This window comes from Triturus cristatus, chromosome 4_1 (genome assembly GCF_964204655.1).
Source record: "Triturus cristatus chromosome 4_1, aTriCri1.1, whole genome shotgun sequence".
Taxonomy (NCBI): Eukaryota; Metazoa; Chordata; class Amphibia; order Caudata; family Salamandridae; genus Triturus; species Triturus cristatus.
Window position 1 is genome coordinate 1,115,233,787 of NC_140585.1, and position 22,299 is coordinate 1,115,256,085.

The 22,299-nt window shown below is 49.4% G+C and overlaps 1 long non-coding RNA gene across 1 annotated transcript; it reads left to right on the forward strand.

Annotated features, from left to right (window-relative positions):
* The first annotated feature begins 888 nt into the window (after positions 1-888).
* LOC146856106 (uncharacterized) lies at positions 889-22,083 on the forward strand. Its single transcript, XR_014980903.1, has 3 exons — positions 889-962; positions 1,575-1,827; positions 21,696-22,083. It is a non-coding gene; the product is annotated as an uncharacterized LOC146856106 (long non-coding RNA).
* The last annotated feature ends 216 nt before the right edge of the window (positions 22,084-22,299 follow it).

The window sequence follows — 22,299 nt, forward strand, 5'->3', positions numbered from 1 at the left end:
GCACTCAAACAAGGGGATGGGAGATACCCCATGGCAACTCATGCCACAAGTTGCAAAGCTCAAGGTTCTTACAAACAGTTCTCTTTTTTTGGAATAGAACAACCTAACCAAAGAGGTGGTGATAGGGAACTCCAATTACGCTGTGTAGAAGCCACTTGGATCATGAGATTGAAATCTGTTGAGCTTGGTCTTAACACAGACCATGAATTACAATTTTTTTCTAGGGGACTGATAGAAGAGAGCAGCACCAAGATCATTGTTTAAACATCATTATTTGTCAGTCATTAGTCCTTGAGTTCACGAAAGACACATCTCAAAGTTCTCACATCTGTCAGCGTTATGAGCTTTTGTACACCTTTTACACACAGGTTATTCTGATGGTAGACCCAATTAACATCCCTGTTCCATGCATAAATATTGCACTGACATGTCTGACTTATGGACCGTTATACATCAGGACTTCTATGTGTTAAGATGAATACTGTAATGCTTGAAAATAACAACTGCCATTTTCTCGTGTGAATTGCATATGTTAACATCGTGTTTATGTATAACTTGAACTTGAATCTATAACACAATACTAATATGTTGTTTTCCCCTGACTCAAACGTAAGAGAATATTCTCATGTCAGCGATTTTAATACCATATACAAAAATGTAACAATCCTTGCTTTACCATTTTGTCACCTTATTTTCCATCTTTTTCTCACCAGCTCCCTTGCTCACGTTAGATCAGCAGTAACATACACACCCACGTGTTTTATAGGGAAATCCTTTTTTCTGTCCTACCTCACTCACAGACATTACTCACTTCCTGGTTCATTTCCGAACTCAGGTTTATGTTACAGCCTTTTAGCTGTTTTCTTCATAAGGCGGGCCGAGGACGTAACCACACTTCCGGTTATTGCCGTAGGTCTACAGAATCACCAGCAAACTTGCCGCCCCTTACAGATTTCCAGGAGGTAAGGATTATTATCTACTGCTCTCCGTAGCCCCCTCATGCTTGCCCTACCGCGTCATTGCTCACATCTACTTTCTACCCTGCAGGATCACATAACCTGGAGAGAGCACTACCCAGCTCTTGTTTACTCATACGCTGCTTTTTCAGAGGCTACACGTTTCAAGTTAAATAGATATCTCAACATACTATTCTTGACGCACCATCTACCGACGCGCTGTTTCTACTCACAGCCCGTATGAAGTGGCTTTGTCTGTATTCTACTCACAGCCCATTTGAAGTGGCTTTGTCTGTATTCCCGATTTGCCTCTAAATGCAAGACGCCACCTACGCTATGTTATTCTTTTTGATAGACTCTAATGTGACATTTGTTTACACCCGGCCATTGCTTTTTAATACTAATGCCTGTACTATACGACCAACATATAGCGCGACTACTAGGTAATTGACCTTTCGAATAAACCAGTCCTTATTTACTGCTGTCCCTATGGGTGCATTTACCCTCCAATCGCGGAACCTTATTTGGTTCCATCTACCTTTCCTAGCTGTAAGAATGCTATAGATAGGCACCCTGCCACACTTTCTGTTTCCAATTTTGCCTCCTCTCTGTTAACAGTGATACTCCACCGGACATGTGACCAGGTCCATTAATCGTTTTTAACATACCATTTAATGTGAACACCACTCATAAAACAGCCAGGACGGAAGTACAACCGGCGGAGAGCTAAGCCTCCCACTCCGTTTTTTATATGACCGGGCATATGCAGGAGCGCAGCATTCGAGTTCATTGCTCAGATGGCTGATTTATCCACACTTTACACACTCTTGTCTTCACAGATCGACCGTCTTTCAGCTATCTTGCCTAAAAGGTATGATTATACATTCTGGACATTAGCTTACTTGACTCTGCTACATATCAGATACACTCTCTCCTTTGTGCTTTTGTTTGTCTTCTCTCCCTTCTCTCTCTCCACTCTTTTGATAGATTGTGTCCTGTTTCTGATCTCTGTGAGAGGCCTTTTGCTATTTTAAGCATTATGAGATGAAATGTAGATGCCACTCAACACCATGTTGAGATATAGCTATTACTGTACGTTATGACCCACTGATATGCTAACAAAGTATGATGTTACTATATAAATAAGAACAATGTCTAGACTATGCTAGTAATGCCCTACGGGTTCTTCATAGATGTTGCACTGTATAAGCGGCATCAATATACTATGCATGCACAGAACTTATGTGCCAATTCATATGTCTTTTCGACACCCTCTCACATCACGGGATTTTACCCTACCCGTAGGACCTATCGAACCTATCGCAACTGATTACACTATTATGGGTATGTCTCCAAGGGTGTTGTTGCACTAAGTCACATGTCGCCAAGTATTTGCACACACTATGTAATGTGCCATAGTGTCTGATACTATGCCATTGTACATCCTTTAGCCTTGGAGAAGATGTGGGTTTTCCACCCTGACGAAACAGGTGTTGGCTGGGCAATCGATCTTCATTAAACACAAAGAACACGTGATACCTGAAGTGTTCTTCTTATATATTATTTGTTTGACTGTCTTTGTTGTGGCTTTTACAATATTTCATGATTACCGAGAAGCAGAATTTGCTCTGCATATTACTACCACGTGTGCACAGGCCTCTTGTATAAATGATGAGCTAATTTGGGGCGTGGGGGCTAATACTCCCAGAAATGTGAAGCCAATATGGGGGTTGGGAGGCAAATACCCCCAACAATGTTGAGCCAATTTGGGGTTGGGGGTAAATATCCTCAGCAATGTTAAGCCAATTTGGGATGGTTGGGGGCTAATACTCCCAGCAATGAATAATAATGGGTGGAGTGTAAGCTGTAGAAAAAAACAAAACAAACAAAGCCTATGGTTAGTGGGCAGGAAATGCATTCTCACCCTGTGGCAGCAAATGTAAGTCTCAACTATAAGGAATGGGCAGAGTAGAGATGCGGTTGCTCTAGGGACTGTTGAAAAACCAATAAAGCATCATCATATAGTAAATTGTCCCTTAAACACCTGAGAAATACTTGGGTGCTGATGCGCAAAGATTAGCCACCCACAGCAGCTCAAGAACTGTTTGTGTGTGCAGGGAAGCTTTCTCGGCCTGGGCTGACACACACGACAGGGGGGGCTGAAGCACATTGAGCCCTATGGGCATTGAGTTCTATCAGAAAGTATTCTGGATAGGCTTGGATTGGCAATGTGGGCAATTGGGCATTGGTCGATGTACCGGGCCACAAGGGTCACCTGTGGGCTGGTCTTTTTGGTGCCTATGAAAACCACCTCAAGAGACTGACTTACTTCCCCGGGACCCACCAGGCCACTGCAATGTGGTGCCAGCAACTTGTCTGTTTCACAGTTGTGCTGTAAATTGAGGCTGGGGGCCAGCCTTTGGGGTATACTCACCTTGGTACCCTGCCTTGCGTGCCCTGACAGAAGCAGTGTTATCTCTCCCATCCGCCCATCACTGTCAGGTTGTGGAAGGTGCAGGGAGGCTGTGTTGTATGTAGGGGCCTTGCAGGGAGGCAGGTTTCATTTGGCCATGCTACCCTACCCCACACCCCCTTGATCAGCAGCAGTGTGCTATTTTGAAACCTACCTTGCCTGGGAAATGCACAAAGGCTACAATGAAAGGGATGATCTTGGAACGTGCGCCAATGACTTTGAGAGTGCCTGAGCATCATTGGGATCCCAATCTGACCCTGGTTCCATAGCATGTTGTGTCTGTCAAATGAGGGATGTCATCATCAGGTAGGTGCAGTCAGACCGAACAGGAATGCACATAGTCACAGTTATGCATGTATTAAAAGTGAATGCATGAGTCCACCAGAACACACAACAAATTTTCGCAGGGCAACAGAGCTCCAATGTACTCACAAAAGTATGTCCATAGAGACATATTCACTGGGACAATGCCCGCACCTACATTCATCTGTCATACAGGGCTAAATCCTAAGATCTGAAACGCATACAAACATCACTACATCTCATGTCATAGGAAGTCATATTGCAGGAAGTGACATCATTCATCCATATTACCTTGCCATTTCACAAACACCCTAGAAGAAGTTCATGGTTTACTCTGAATAGCTGCCAAAGAAAATACAACATGTGTAAATCACACAGAAAAGTAAAATCAAAATCAATAGCTGATCTACCAAGTAGCAAGACAATACATTTACCCAATCAGATGGATAATCTAGGTATAGCTTATTTACTATCTCACACCTCACTTTAACTGATGCACTAATTGTTGACAGACCAATACATGTCTAGAAACATCAAATTGACTACAACAGTCCAACCTGGAACTCCACTCCCCCATCACACAGTCCCACATCCTGTGTCATGATGAGTACGCCAGAGTCAGAACAGGTCACCATAGGGAGACACAACCAGAATAGGATGTTGGATGTGTCAGGAAGAACAAAATTGGAAGGACCCAGCACAGATCCAGAGCAGGACTCAGACAGATTAAACCCTTATATACAATCACTAACATGCACACAGGTCAGATAGCACGCACAACGCAATCAAATACATAAAGGACACAACTATTTTGGGGCATACTATGCTTTGCCATTCCAGGTTGACACGCCCCTTGTGGACACATGCCATTCAACCGCCACTGTTCACTCAGGCCAGCCAGCAGGGCACTGCTGTATTTTAACAATGTACAGTGAAGAAATTGCCTCATGGATTGTGGGTCTCTCCAATCACTCAAGGTAGCCCAAGAGAGATACAGTCACCTGTGTTCAAGTACAAGCTCATAGGCATCATCAAGATTGGGCGGGAGGCTGTCCGACGCATGAGTGGTCAACATGGCAGGGCGCAGTATCTCTTGTACCAGCCAACGGGGTGTTGATCACTGAACGTGCTGATAGTTCAAGTTCAGGTAGATTCAATCCAGTTAGGAATCAGGAAAATTCTACCATGTGTTCAGAGTAGGGGTGAATGTATAGGCCACAACAATACACTGTGAATGATTCATGGATGGTTGCCTGACTAGTGTGCATCTGTGAAAGGTGATCGATAATCAGCAACATCTGCTGGGTTGTTGCTAAGCAACAGAGGAGGCAGGTTACAAGTTGCCCTGACTTATCCCACTCTGTGTTCATCACAGCTTGTCATGTTACAAAGTAAAAGAAACCCAGTTGCACAATGAGATGGGTGTGGTGTGTTTGAGCATCTGTCAGTATGGCTAACATCACAGCCTGCAACTGAACTGCAGTCTATTGATGACATTATGATGACTATGTCTACAGAAAAGCCCTGAAGAAAATGTACCGGACAACATACATGTCCCCAGACCCAGCAACTCAGTTATGGTTTCAGTGATTCCCACTCAAACAACCTAGAAGTTGTTGTGTCCCAGTCGTCAGTGAATTATTTGGAGACAAAATTCATCAGGAATGAGGAAAATGCATGGGCCAACAACAATGTAGGACGCAGTCACCATGTGTGGACTGGGGGCGCTGCACAGAACACCCAATCTGTATGTGTTTAGGGTCATCTTCTGAGATTGTCATTCACACCAATTTAGCATCTACTCCTGAGGCTATAGTGTGTGCTGCTAACAAATAATTCCATTCTGAAAGTGTAGAATATGTACTGCAGAGCAGTAGGAGTACTCATGAGTCTCAGGACGTAGGTTCCACTGACAGTGCTGGAGTGACCAGTACACAGCACATTGTGTAAGCTCAGTGCCACCATTGGAGAGGATGCTGAGGTGGTGGGCGGGGGGGGGGGCTTAACCTGTGGCTCTCAGACAAAATTGACATAGCCAAACAACACACATCCTTTACTTTTTCACTTGGGGAGGGGGCTCTATAGCCCTCTAAGCAATGGACAGCCATCTAAAGTTTCTGTATCATGACAGTACAATATAAGCAATCACCACCTCCATCCCAGGGCAGTATCCAAGGAGAAGAATGATCAATCAGTGACAACATCTACCTACAAAGGGTAACTCACCACTCATGCCCACACACAACTCAGACTAGTCAAGGCTAGGTGGAGGTAAATTGTCTTGTGAGGACAATAGGTTTTGCATATGCCAGTGTACTCAAAGCGCCCATTCCAACATTCATGAATATTCTGTGGCAGACAGCAAGCTGCAGCAAACACATACTACATCCTCATATTTTATCTTGCAATTGTTTTTGTCTACTTACAAACACATAATCTACACATATGTACATTTCAACATTACCTCGTGGCCTGCATAATCTCTACTTGTGCGGGTATGACCCTTCTCACAACCACCTCAAGTACATGCTCCTCTCTGAAAACTATCATACATACACAAGCATGTCATAAGCCCCCTTTGGTGCATTTCTCTGGTAAAGCATCTCTGCCCCACAAGCTCCGAACTTGTACTCAAACTCTTCCAAACCGAATCTCACACTGGCGCTGTCCTTACATCCACACCTACATTCACAGCACCACTCTTCATCACTATGTACACAACAACTCTCACATACATGACATGTACACAATGTACTGTACTCATCACTTCCTCAGCAGATGTTATAAGTAACATGTCATATGGACCACTCTCATCACCAGTTGCACCCTCAGTAATGTCTTGGACTGCACTCAAATCACAATGTGTACCATCACAGCTCATTCTGACATGCACATTTCACACATCACCCCATCTCTCAACAAGACACTTCCATTGCTCAATGAATATGTCCTCAGTCATTCGCATTTCACCATTCACCCACCCTACTCTGATCAAGTTCTACAGATAGTCGTTTAAAAAACAAATGCATCCACAGATTCAAACACAACGTACATCAACTGGACTACACCTCACATTTCACCATACAGCACCCTAAATTTCACAACTGGTATTTACCCTTGACATACACTTATCTACTGTGTTATAAATGATTAGTTAAAGCTTGTCTCACTGTGGCCCTGTCACATCCACATCCGAGTCCCATGCTCCATACCTCCATTGACTTCTGCACATTAACAACTATCCCTACTCAATGACACTAAACTGTTACAGTAATCTCTCACCGTAGTGACACAAACTACAGCTCTCCTCTCCTTCCAGACTACAACCTTGTCTAGCTGGTTCTACCTCAATCACATTTACCTATTCCTAGCATACCTTGCACAGGATTTAACCAGTCTTACAAGCTCACACACTATGACTCACACCCCCGCATTTCAAACCACGAACTTTGGAACAATGAGGAAACTTCACGTCTCCTACACAACGCCTCTGAACTACACTCCTACCATACACTCTATGAAAAACTCAATTTCTGTCATGCCCCCGTTACGTATGAGTCTACACTCCATTCACAAAAAGGGAACACAAGTTTCTCTCACCTCTACCCTTGTTTAAGCTAGCTTACCACATGCAACATGAACATTGCTAAACACATCAGCAGCTAAGCGTCACATTCAAAAATCCACCTTCTCCCTTGTGTGGCAACTAAGAGCATGAGTGTGATATTGGCTCCTTTAGCATCTGCACAGCCGATGGGTCCACAACACTTCTGTGCACTCACAGTCTACTCTGCTTACCACATGTAGCACTGGGCAATACAATAGACATAACAGCACTCCTACTTCAGCTCTGTGTGATCTGGAACAGCATCAAGCATAGCTCAAAAGGACTCCATTGTCAGTCATGCACAAATGACAACCTACTCACAAGTCATGTTCTCAACTACGAATTATGTGTGTTTGAAACTATAAAATCCAAGCTTGGGCAGAAAAAACACTTATCAGTTGAAGATTGTGCAAAATACCACACCACAACAATTCACAAATCTCCACAATTGGCACTCACCCCTGTTGACCAGTGCCCAAATTCCTAAGATTACACCATGCATGTCAGACTTCAGCTGTGGGTGCATCACATAGGATTTACAAAAGTCCATCCAGGGAGGGGCAGGTTGCAGTCACATCCATAGCACTCACAAGTGATGTGGCCACATGCCGTAATGAGGACCATGCATTGTGTACGCTGTGTGTGGAGTGACCACAAGTCAAATGTGGCATGAAATTCAAGGCAGTAGCAAAAATATGACATTCCAGTCCATGAGCGGAAGGTGTGTTTGTGCCAAACACATTGACATCTCAGCACATTCCTAAGTGTCCCAGGTGAGGGGTGTTGTGTGTCAATTCTGCATCCCTCTGATGCACTAAGGATGCAAACCCAAGGGAGGGGTCTATCCACCTGTAGCTCGTAACAGTGACTACACACTAGAGGCAGTGCTCTGTAGTCATTGGCATTTGTGAGGCCCTGGCCAGATGACCATGGGCAGTGTCAGCCGGGACTGGCACACTGCATCCACCTTGAACTAAACCACTCTACACCACTTCTGGTACCAACAACTGAGGTTCACACTGCTTGCATGAACTGAGCCACGAAGGCCATTGTTGCTGTGCATTATCATGCTGAATAGGTATACCCTCAGCTGTGTCACATGAGGGGGCTAGAAGGGGTTTTGGATTTCCAAGCACAGAAAAATGTTGTAGACACAGAGGTGGCGATTACGATCCGGTAAAAAAATTCCCCGTACGACTCGTATCCGGTCTTTTTACCGTGCGAATCGTACAAGTGCCGTACAAACTGCCAATTACGATTCGCATGGGAAAAAGACCATACGAATCGCATTGGGAATCATTCCCCACACGTCCTCGGGTAGGAAAATGTGTCCAACACGTACCCGGACGATTTACCGTACAAATGTGAAAAGTGAAGTCCGACCGCGGAATCACGATCCATCCTGTGCGTCCGATGTTACAACCGTATGGAAAAAACACCGTCCGCACCGAACTCCCATAGCAAACATGGAGACATGTGCCCGCATACGCGCCGAACACCCCCCCAGCCCCCGTACGTTCGAGTCGTACCCCCCGTGTATGTACACCCCCACCCGTGTATGTACACCCGTGTACGTGTCGTACCCCCCATGTATGTACACCCGTGTACGTTTGTGTTGTACCCCCCTGTGTATGTACACCCCCACCCGTGTATGTACACCCGTGTACGTGTCGTACCCCCCGTGTATGTACACCCATGTACGTTCGTGTCATACCCCCCGTGTATGTACACCCATGTACGTTCGAGTCGTACCCCCGTGTATGTACACCCGTGTACGTGTCGTACCCCCGTGTATGTACACCCATGTACGTTCGAGTCGTACCCCCCGTGTATGTACACCCATGTACGTGTCGTACCCCCCGTGTATGTACACCCGTGTACGTGTCGTACCCCCCATGTATGTACACCCGTGTACGTTTGTGTTGTACCCCCCTGTGTATGTACACCCCCACCCGTGTATGTACACCCGTGTACGTGTCGTACCCCCCGTGTATGTACACCCATGTACGTTCGTGTCATACCCCCGTGTATGTACACCCATGTACGTTCGAGTCGTACCCCCGTGTATGTACACCCGTGTACGTGTCGTACCCCCCGTGTATGTACACCCATGTACGTTCGAGTCGTACCCCCCGTGTATGTACACCCATGTACGTGTCGTACCCCCCGTGTATGTACACCCGTGTACGTGTCGTACCCCCCGTGTATGTACACCAGTGTACGTTCGAGTCGTACCCCCACCCATGTATGTACACCCGTGTACGTGTCGTACCCCCCGTGTATGTACACCCGTGTACGTTCGAGTTGTACCCCCCCGTGTATGTACACCCGTGTACGTGGCGTACCCCCGTGTATGTACACCCATGTACGTTCGAGTCGTACCACCCCGTGTATGTACACCCGTGTACGTGTCGTACCCCCGTGTATGTACACCCGTGTACGTTCGAGTCGTACCCCCACCCGTGTATGTACACCCGTGTACGTGTCGTACCCCCCCGTGTATGTACACCCGTGTACGTGTCATACCCCCCGTGTATGTACACCCGTGTACGTTCGAGTCGTACCCCCGTGTATGTACACCCGTGTACGTGTCGTACCCCCCGTGTATGTACACCCGTGTACGTTCGTGTCGTACCCCCCGTGTATATACACCCGTGTACGTGTCGTACCCCCGTGTATGTACACCCGTGTACGTTCGAGTCGTACCCCCACCCGTGTATGTACACCCGTGTACGTGTCGTACCCCCCATGTATGTACACCCGTGTACGTTCGAGTTGTACCCCCACCCGCGTATGCATGTAGCGTACCCCCACCCCAACATTCTAAGTACGGAGCGCACCCCAGGCCCCAACATCACCACCTTCACACAACATCGCGCATGTACGAGTCATACCAAGCCACACACAAGGACAGCACTGTACAACAAAATGGCCCATGTACACACCGTACACACGCTAAAAATGCACGTACACAACCAGGACAACCCAAAACAACACAAGAATACACCATTCGAATGGCACAAAGCCACAAAACATGTCCAACTACCACTAAAACAACACATTCACTGATCTGCAACTGCCAAAAACCAAAACAGAAGCCCAAAACACAACCACTCCTTATAACACACCCACCCAAAGTTCAAACACAGCCACACCCACCAATGGACCAATAAAAAGGGCCCACACACACAAACCATGAGCCTTTGCAACAGACTCACTGCTGCCAGACCCCACAGACAACCTACAGCACCATACTAGAACCTTTACTACACCTTACACTTGCACACCTTCACACACACACCTTCCCAAACACCCCCTCATCACATTCACACACACACCTGCACAACCACACCCACACACCCACAACCATCCACACACCCCCCACCATCCTCACCCACACCCCTCACCATGCCCACTAACAAGATCCAAAGTTCACTAGCCGAGAGTTGGAGGTCCTTGTCGATGAAATCCTCAGAGTCGAGCCACAGCTCTTTGGAACATTGGTCAGACAGACCAGCATTTCAGCAAAAACAGCCATGTGGCAGACGATCGTCGATACTGTGAATGCTGTTGCGGACACCAGAAGGACCAAGCATGAATGCCAAGCCAGGTGGTACGATCTGCGATCATGAGGGAGCACTTGCCTGCACATCTTTGTATTCGACGACCCAGCTGCTGCTACTGATTCCCTGGAACCATGTCAAGGTCTGTGGAGAGGTCACAGCCTTTCACCCTGGAGGAGAACCTGGCTTTGCTGGATGTGATCCTCCCACAGTACCCCCTGCTGTATGGGCGACCAGGGTATCAGGTGAGTGCAGAGTCTACTAGCACAGACTGTGTCCCTTTTTTGTGACTGTGACTTCTGCCATTGTGTCCAGGTGTGACACACATGCTATGTACTGTAGGGGGGTCCCAGGGGGGGAATGCCTGATGTCTCCCAGCCAGAGCATGCAGTGGTGCATGTCTGCCGTCCTCACTTGCATTGGGTTTACTGTGACAATCACTGCATGGTGCATGCCACAATCTGCCTGTCTTGTCCTCCTGGGAATGTAGCCTCTACAGTCCTCATGTGATTTTGTGGTCAGCCCAGTGTGACAGGTGACTGTACCCACAGATGTGTGTTAGTTCTGTGTACCTGTGCTGAGAGTGTCCACATGATGTGTTCGTACCCTGGACATGGGTGTGTGTGTAAGTCCCCTGTCATGTGGGTGGATGCATATGTGGAGTGTAGCACCCGGGCTGCATGAGGGATGGAGATACCCTGCCCATGTGATGTGAGCAGGGAGCAGTGCTGTGTGTCTGACGTGCAGAGCCAGCCCCACACCTGTGAGCCCCCCCCGTCTAGTGGCAAATGTGCAGAGTGAGGTTTGTCGCTGCATTTGGAAATGGCAGGTGAATGTCCTGTGCCTGTGTGTGTCTATGTACTCTGCTGCGGTAGCGTCAGTGGCCTGTGGCATGTGACTGCTTTGAGGTGCTGCACATTATCCTGGTGTAGCTTGTGATGCACAGTGTGAGCCTGGATCATTGATTGTGTGGTTGCCCTCATTCCGCCTGTGTACTTTCAATGGCACGTACTGCTTAAGCCCTTCCCCAGAGGATCATGTCCCTATGACAAAGGTGCAATGCGTTGGATGCATACTATGCCTTGTTGTAAACAGCAATTTTGTTCAAATATGTCTCTCTGTGACATGTGCCTGGTGTATTGATGTAGTGTCACTTGTTCATCCTCACAGGTAGGCGCCTCTGCCAAGAAGCAGATATGGCTGACCGCCGTCAGTGCTGTGAGGAGTGCGGATGGGCGCAAGCGGCGCCTGCCCCAGGTGAGGAAACGCTGGCAGGATATCCGGTGCTGGACGCGGAGGATCGCACGGGTCCTGCTGGGGGACTCACCTGAGACCCATAAGAACCGCGGGCGCCGCCGTCTGACCCACATCCATAAGCGTGTGCTGGCGGTGGTCTTTCCAGACTTGGACAGGCGCTTACAGGAGAAGCAGCAGCAGGAAGGGGGTAGGTACATGTGTGTTTTTTGTGTGTCACCAGCATTTGTAAGTGCACAGTTGCATGGATACACTGGCAGGGTTTAAAGGTGCTGTGCAGATCCAGTTACCCACAGAATAGCTGTGCTCTCCTGCCTCCCTTCCCCTCCTTGCAATGTGTTCCCTGGTCTGTGTGTAGTCACTCCTTCACAAGGTAATGTCGGCTGGTGCTTTCTCCACGTGAACAATGCCTGTGGCATCATGTGTGGGGGTGGTGTGTAACAGGTTTTTGGACCTTGCCTCTGCCCTGTCCAGTTCAGTACATGTGGGTTCCATGTCAGTTGGCACTGATGCTGAGTCCAGACATGGGAGTTAGTCTCTCAAGTGTAATGCCTTACAGCGCGCATGTCCTATGTTGTGGCCTGTGACATGATGTGCATGAGTGTGCGATACGCATGGTGCAGGGATGGTGGCATGTGTTGCAGTCATTCCCATTCAGGACCATGGAGTTGTGTGGCCACTACTGTCCCCTGGGGCATATTTTCCTAGGTGTCATGTGTGTCATCACAAAACGTGGACACTCTCAGTGTCTACAGCATAGGTTGTGCTCTGTGCCATTGTCCCCTGGCGCCATGTATATGACGTAAAATGTAGTACAAGTGTCCACTGTACAGCCTGACCTGATTTTCCATGTTCATACTCACGGTGGCCAGTGCCTGTGTGTCTTGTTACAATCATCTGATGGTGGCCATTTGTACATGATTATTTGGACAGGCGCCCCTTGGGTATTTGGCGTCCAATCTTGCATTTATGCAGCCCCTGTGTATTTCACCCAGACTAAGAGATGTAAGTGCCACCTGTGTCTCAACAAATTGTCTCATGTAGGGGGTGGTTCGTGCGGGCCAAGCATACATGTCAAAACCAGAATTCTCCTTGCTAGGTCTGGCCAGTGTAAGATGTTTGTCTGGACATACACTCAAGGTGCAGTGAGCCAGTCATGATGGGCATGTTTTCAGTATTACCTATGCAGCATGTGCCTCAAGTTCATGGATATGGTCCCTCCTCATCCCTATTTTCGGCAATGCTGTGTGGTGCAGATGCAGTGCTGGATTGTCCCCAGGGCCTGGCTCCTATGTCAAACTCCATTTCATGTCATTTGCTATTGTGTCATGCTCTCCATGGATTTTCATTGGCATGGTGGGTCAACCAACTGTGTGTTGCATGCCCCCCATCTGTACCTTGTTTTGTAGGTGTTACGATCTTTCTTTGCAGGCTATGCACTGTAACCTATGTAGATTGGACTCATGTGACATATGTATACAGGTGTGTGATTAATTGCTGTCTCTTCACCTTGCCCACAGCATCGTCGGGGGAGACGGAGGGAGACATGAGCACAGACGGAGCGGAGGGACCGAGCACCAGTGCCAGCGTTGACATCGTGGCTGGCACATTGAGTGGTACAGAGGCGGAGGAGAGTGAGGCCGAGGACCTGTCCACTGGCACAACTGAATATGAAGCTGACGGGTCCGAGGATGATCTCTCCGAGTGGGCGGAGGCTGCACCAGCAGCTGACAGCGGCACAACATCGCACCCCGCCCCCTCCATTGCCATCAGCCACCTCCCACTTGCTCATGTCCCTTCCCAGCGTGCCCGGTCACCACATGTCTCCTTCCTGCCAGGCACCGCACCCCCTGCCCCTGTCTCCACTGCTGCCGCCAATGCTGAGTCTGTGGACATCCAGCGGCAGTTGCAGGTTGGTCAGGCTGCGATCCTTAATGTCCTCCATGGCCACAGCCAAGTGCTGCACAACATGGAGGCATACTTGGAGGGCATTTTTTCATCGCAGGCTGACCAACGCCAGTTGCTGAGGTCCATAGACTCAACACTGACTGCAGCAGTGGGTCTCCTGCAGCGCTACGTCCCACCCTCTACCCCTGCCCCATCCACACTTCCCACTCCCATGCCTGTCCCACGTACACCCAGACGTCAGCATGCACCCACCACAACAGACACAGGCACCACACCAGCAGGGAAGGTCATACGCACACCTCCTGGCATGCACACACAGGGTGAAGTAGGCACACCCACTGGGTCGGGGGGCAAACGCAAGTCATGCAGCCAGAGGGGGAGTCCGCATTCCACCCAATCCACTCCCTCCAAATCCCCTCCCCTCAGCTCTCCTGGCCACATATCCGGCAAGGACTCCTTCATGGCCGCTCTGTCCCTGAGCCCCACTGTGACACCACCCCGCAAGCGGTCAAGGGAGTCCCCGGTCAGGGTGGTTGAGTCCCCCCCTGTCCACCCCCTCCCCCAGTGGCGCTGCGACAAATCCCTCCGCCTCCCCCCTCCTTGGGGCCTGTGGTTCCTTCGGGTGCAGGGGAGACGCTGGAGGACCTTGCTAAGGTGTGCAGCGAGATCCTGGCCTCCGCCTTTGGCCCTGCCCCACCCCCTGTGGTGGAGTCCTCCATCCCTGCACCCTCGACGCCTACCCTTCGCCCTCATGTCCCTGCGGTGCCTGGTCCTTCCCCCCCACATGATGCCATCCCCGCTGTGGAAGACGAAGGAGTCTGACTGTGCAGGCAAGCTAGGGGACACGCGTCCCACTGTGTCCCCCATCCAGCTGTGACTCATGGACTGCCCTATGGGCTTTGTAAATATTGAACTTTATCCACACAAACATTTTTTGGTAATGCTGAATAAAGCCAATTTATTTTTCCTTAGATCACTACTGCTTTTGTGGTATTGCTGTTGGTGGGGCTGCTACATGATTTTGGGTGGTGAACATGTGTTGGGTGTGTGGAAAATGTAGTAGTGTGCTGGTCATAGGGGGGACCCTGGTATCTGTGTGCCATCACAAGGTGTTAGCTAAGTGTCTTTGTTCATGTAAGCAGTTACTGCATGGTGAAATTGTCCCAAGGTGTGTTACTTCATCTGTGTACCCTGACATCTTCCCTGCAGGGTGTTTCCACTATGTGGTGCTGAGCTGTGTCTACATCAGTTGGGGGTGTGACGGACTCCTTCACCTTTGCACATGCATGCAGAGCGATGTCTCCACCTGCATCATTCGTGGCATCCTTGGTGGTCACTGTACTTGTGTATGTAGACTGTTGCCATGACTTCATGTGTACATGTATTCTTTTAGGCGCTATGCATATGTATACTTCCAGCCTCGCACACATGTGGTACATGTACTGCAGGATCTTTGTGCACCTGACTGACATTTGTGGGCATTGGATCTGTGGGTACTCCACCCTTTTCTTTGCAGGGGCACTGCTGTGAGTGTTAGGCACCCACCCCTCCTGTGTCTGGGCACTGCTGGGAGGAATCTGCACCCACCCCTCCTGTGTCTGGGCACTGCTGGGAGGAATCTGCACCCACCCCTCCTGTGTCTGGGCACTGCTGGGAGGAATCTGCACACACCACTCCTGTGTCTGGGCACTGCTGGGAGGATTCTGCACACACCCCTCCTGTGTCTGGGCACTGCTGGGAGTGTTAGGCACCCACTCCTCCTATGTCTGGGCACTGCTGGGAGGACTCTGCACCCACCCCTCCTGCGTCTGGGCACTGCTGGGAGGACTCTGCACCCACCCCTCCTGTGTCTGGGCACTGCTGGGAGGAATCTGCACCCACCCCTCCTGTGTCTGGGCACTGCTGGGAGGAATCTGCACCCACCCCTCCTGTGTCTGGGCACTGCTGGGAGGAATCTGCACCCACCCCTCCTGTCTTTGGGCACTGCTGGGAGCACTCTGCACCCACCCCTCCTGTCTCTGGGCACTGCTGGGAGGAATCTGCACCCACCCCTCCTGTGTCTGGGCACTGCTGGGAGGAATCTGCACCCACCCCTCCTGTGTCTGGGCACTGCTGGGAGGACTCTGCACCCACCCCTCCTGTCTCTGGGCACTGCTGGGAGGAATCTGCACCCACCCCTTCTATGTCTGGGCACTGCTGGGAGTGATAGGCACCCACCCCTCATATGTCTGGGCACTGCTGGGAGGACTCTGCACCCACCCTCCTGTGTCTCGGCACTGCTGGGAGGACTCTGCACCCACCCCTCCTGTGTCTGGGCACTGCTGGGAGGAATCTGCACACACCCCTCCTATTTCACGATATGTACGCTTAGAACATACACGGGTGTGGGTTAGCTCCATGCATACGAGGTGGGGGTACGTGTCGTACATACACGGTTGGGGTGAGGGTATGGGTCGTACTTACACTGTTGGGGTGGGGGGTACGCTCCATACGTACGTGGGTGTGGGTACGGGTCGTACTTACACTGTTGGGGTGGGACGTATACGTACGCGTGTGAGGGTACGGGTCGTACTTACACTGTTGGGGTGGGGGTACGCTCCATACGTACGCGGGTGAGGGTACGCGTCGTACATACACGGTTGGGGTGAGGGTACGGGTCGTACATACATGGTTGGGGTGGGGGTACGCTCCATACATTTGCGGGTGAGGGTACGCGTCGTACATACACGGTTGGGGTGAGGGTACGGGTCGTACATACACGGTTGGGGTGGGGGTACGCTCCATGCATACGCGGGTGAGGGTACGGGTCGTACTTACACTGTTGGGGTGGGGGGTACGCTCCATACGTACGCGTGTGAGGGTACGGTCCGTACATACATGGTTGGGGTGGGGGTACGCTCCATACGTACGCGTGTGAGGGTACGGGTCGTACTTACACTGTTGGGGTGGGGGGTACGCTCCATACATACGCGTGTGAGGGTACAGGTCGTACTTACACTGTTGGGGTGGGGGGTACGCTCCATACGTATGCGTGTGAGGGTACAGGTCGTACTTACAAGGTTGGGGTGAGGGTACGGGTCGTACATACACGGTTGGGGTGGGGGTACGCTCCATGCATACGTGGGTGAGGGTACAGGTCGTACTTACACTGTTGGGGTGGGGGGTACACTCCATACGTACGTGGGTGAGGGTACGGGTCGTACTTACACTGTTGGGGTGGGACGTATACGTACGCGTGTGAGGGTACGGGTCGTACTTACACTGTTGGGGTGGGGGTACGCTCCATACATACGCGGGTGAGGGTACGCGTCGTACATACACGGTTGGGGTGAGGGTACGGGTCGTACATACACGGTTGGGGTGGGGGTGCACTCCATACATACGCGGGTGAGGGTACGCGTCGTACATACACTGTTGGGGTGAGGGTACGGGTCGTACATACACAGTTGGGGTGGGGGTACGCTCCATGCATACGCGGGTGAGGGTACGGGTCGTATTTACACTGTTGGGGTGGGGGTACGCTCCATACGTCCACGGGTGAGGGTACGGGTCGTACTTACACTGTTGGGGTGGGTGGTACGCTCCATACATACGTGGGTGGGGGTACGGTCCGTACATATGCGTCCCCACGCTATGTGGTGCTTGTGCGGCCCGTACCCAGGCCTTTGCCACGTGGGTACAGCCGTCCCGCCATTGTTGGGATGACGTAGGTGTGGGCGTGGTACGACTCGTTCCCACGCTCTTAAGGCGTGGGTACGGGACGTACCTGTATTGTTGTGTTGCCGGTTCGCGTTGTCAGGCACTTCCGTTGTGGCGGACGCTGGCTTTGCTGGACACGCCCCCACCCCCTCATGGTGACCAGGGCCTGGGGGTCAGGTATGTCCAGGGCATGTGTGCTGTGTGACTTTGGTGGGGGTTTTGTGGCCTGCCCCTGGTCCTGCCCCCCCCTTTCTCCCCTCCCTTTGTTGTTCTGACCTTCTGCGGCGTCTGCGTCCGAACCTGTAGAGGAGGTCGACTGCTATGAGGGCCGGAATGACACGTAGGTTCGGGTCCATGTCTGTCCGTCGCGTACAGGTACTCCTTCTTCGCGCCGTCCTGATTTCCCGGCAGTTTTTGGCAGCCGGAAAATATTCACCGTGCGGGATGACGTCGGTGCGAATCGTGATTCCTGGTTCGTGAATGGCAGGCTGCGTGCGTCCCGACATCACGTCGGCGCTTTCCCGGATCACATTTGTATGTTTATTTTCGTCGGTCGGGGTTTTGTACGATTCGTACGGAAATTGAGTTTCCGTGCGAATCGTAATTCCATGTTTGTGTATTTTGACGACCGGGTACGCGTCGGACGGAGAATATGCTCCGTCCGACGGTTCGTAGCCGGTTTTTACAGGATCGTGATCGGCACCAGAATGTACTAACAGGACTTGACATTGCCTATCATAATCAAGTCACCTGAAAGATTTGTACCATTACTTTGTATACATGGGGGGGGTCCAAACTCACTACCATGTTGTCAAACTCCATACCTATCCAGGTTTATTGATGAGACAGTGGTCTTCCTGCACATTATAAACATATGCAACATGTTTCTCCTAAACTGTTGCACTTTGTCACACTTGAACTATGTTGACAACTGAAAGCATGAACCATGTGGAACTGTGTTGTTTTAAAAAAACTTTGTGACTTTACGTCACACTCATAGACAAAACCAATGTTAACATTGAAATCTAGCCAAAGTAGCCATAACAATCTAGGGTACATACTGAGCAAGTACTTGTACCCCATGGACCATATGCAATCCACAACATACTTACATCATTGTATGCTTACACCACATATTACACATGAATAACAGTTAACCAGAAATCCAGTATGAGGACACATAAATATGAAAAAATAAATAGCAAATGCTTTATTCAGCAAACCTACATTTGTAACGGTGATGCAAAAAAGACCAATGGCCAGTCAAATAAGAGTCAATGGCTTTGAGGGCCACAAATGTCTTACCATTCACTGCTTGCCTGCACTTCTCCTACAAAGGGACACCTCCCCTTGGAGGGGCATCTAGGGGCAAGCCTGGCACCAAAGGGCTAAAACTAGGGGGGCTGCTTTGGATTTTGGGAGGGATAGAATCATGAGTGGGGTGTGGGTCCACTGCAGTGGTAGGGTCAGATTGATGGGGTGATGGCTCCACTGCAGTGGTTGTCTCAGATTGAGGGGGGGCAGCTGTAGTGGGAGGTGTAGATGGAGGGGAGGATGTGCTGGGCTTAAATAATTTGGGGATTTTAAAACCTTTTATGGTGTGGACAGGAATAAGGAGGGGTTTTGTCTTTTGAGGAGTGAGTTTTTAGGTGACAGAGGTACTGGGCTGGGAAAGTATGGGTTACTGGAGGGGATTTATTTTTGGGAGGCTGGGGGAATTTTCTTGTGGGGGATGATTTGGTGCATGGTTTCTTCTCAGGGGGGGCAGATGTAGATGTCTGGGCAATGGGGGTGAATTTACGCTTTGTGGGAGGGGGTGTGTAGGATTTGATAGGGAAGAATTCAATGGGAACAAGGTGGGGCACCATGGCTGTGGGTGGAACAGGAGAGGCAAGGGTAGAGGGTGTGGAGGCAGAAGGGTCGGAGGTCTGTGGAGTGTCTGTGGATGCATGTTTGTTGTCTGGTGGTATGTCTTTGTGGGTGGGTGTGCTGTTTGTCTCCTGAGTGTGCGTGTGTGTGGGTTTGTTCTTGTGTCTGTGTGTTTGTGTGCTGCGTGTGGCTGTTGATGTGGGTGCATGTGTATGTTTGCATGCTCTTGGGTCAGGGAGGGGAGTTGGGAATGTGGATGGGGAAGAGGCAGGATGGGGGAGGGACAGCTGCCGTCAGTGTGGAGGCCAGAGCCTGATTGGATCTGCCGTCAGTGTGGAGGCCAGAGCCTGATTGGATCTCTTTAGGACAGACATTTCAGAGTGAATGCCCTCCAGGAATGATACCATGTGTGTTTAATGATTGGTATGCACCTGGAGGACATTCAGCACTGCTGTCGGCCCCACAGAGAACTGCCTCAGGATGTCGAGGCCTCCACACAAAGGGCAGCAGGGGAGACAGAGGCAGGGGATATGGTGCCTGCAGCGAAGGCGACATCTCCCCTTCTAGGGGAGTGACCATGGACAGTGGGATGGGGAGCAGCTGAGAGTATGGGAATGGTAGGGGTGGTGGTGGACTCGGATGTAGATGATTTAGTTCCTGGGTCCTCCACCACCACTTGGGAGTCCTCACTGGAGCTGGAACCGGGTGGTCATCCAACTGATGTCACGTCAGAAGTACCCTCAGCGAGGCTCCCCTCACCCACCGTGCCACTTGTTCCCTCCTGTTCTGACTCGGCACTGGAACCAGTCTGGTGAGCTGTTTTCCCTTGGTCCGTGGAGCTGCCTCCTTCACTGGCCGGTGCTAATGCTGTGAAAAAGCACATAAGTCACCCGTATGTACTTGACACATAGGTGTCATCACAAATCTTCACAGATCAACCAAAAACATCATTTGGACTTGTTCCATAACATTTTGATATAGTTCCGTACATGGCACTTGTCAGTATGCCACTTAACCATTGCTCTCTCACACATGATGTTATCTGCAACATTGGGTGTATCAATAACTATTTCCACAACCACAATGTCAACTCCTTCACTTCGTAGCAGGTAATGTATTATCTTTTGCTCCTTATGGTCTCGTGTCATGACATACCTGTCTCATCTCATGCAAGAGAGTTTACACCTCACAATGGGAATAAGATTAACATCAATGATTTGAGAAATGGTATCCATTCAGCAATCCCAAGTCATCAAATTGAGAAGCATTGGCTCTGATGTTACAGGTCATACTTCTTCGTTGTCATACATCAAGATGGCGTAGTCATTGTATTAGTCATATCACACGGATTATAGTGACTGTTATCATTTGTTCTGTAATGTCGGTACTTTACAGTCAGATCACACATTTGACTCTTATCATGGAGACACCAAGGTAGTAGGCATAGCTAGGGTGAGAGGCACGTGGCCCACAAGCCCTGTGCAACGCACTTACAAATCCTATGACTGCATCCCCACAATACTTCAGGTGGAACACTATGCCACTGGGCCATCTGGGTGCACTGTGTGTACAGACTATTATTAATGAACCTCTAGTCTTTAAGAGTACAGTCAACTTGTACCAATCCTGTCTAAACTGCAGATCTCCCCATTTGTAGTGGCCAAGTCTGAATATCCTCACTTCTTCTAGACCTAATGCACACTTTGAACAGCTTACATTGCTCTTGGTTACTATCTCATTTTGTAAACTTCTACCAAGATGATGCACATTTCACATCTCTGAATCTGACATCAAAAACATTGCTTGATCACATGAACGCTGACAGACACTAGTGAATTTTACACTACGGCAGTCTAATTGCTGCGTCACCAGACCTTGGTAACATATCTGGCAAGGGTCATAATGTTGTGATATGGATCTACGGTCAACATTTTTCATTGAAATGTGTATTGCCAATGTTCTGAAGTTTTAGTTGTGTTCAGATTTCATGCTCTGTTTGTCTCAATACATGTTGCTTTGTACATTGTGAACTAACACTAACTGTGTTTACACTCTACTCATAGGTATCGCAAACGACCTCCAGTGTACAGGCCATTTCCAGACCAACAGGCCATGGAAGAATGGGATACCATCAGGAAATACCGTTTCCCAAGGCGGACACAAAAGGAAAAGAAGGTTAAAGAGAAAAGAGGCAAGAGTGAAAGAAAAGTGACAAAAAGCAGAAAAGATGAAAGGAAGGGAAAAGAGATCAGAAAGGCAGAAAGCAGAGAGACAAGGGGCAGAGCAGCAGTGCAGAGATGCTACCCACTGGACCACCAGGGATGAAGTGCCATCTTTTTTGTTTCTGTCTTTTTCTTCCTCACTTTACACATAGTCCCCTCCATCCCCGTTTTATTTGCTGATGTTTTATGGATGTGTTTAGTACTAAATAAACATATTTGTTGTTGTAATGCTGAGATTAATTATGCATTACATTTAATATTATAATAAAATAAAAAATAAATAAAAAAAACTATAAAAAATAAAATCAAATTATATATGAAATAAAGCATGAGGTTCTCTGACTGTGCCAACACTTTGGCCCCCCTCAAGAAACCCTCAGGCAAGCAGCCCTCCAAGAAAGCCAGCTGGTTCTCCTTTACCCTCCAAGAGTCCAGGCGCAACTGC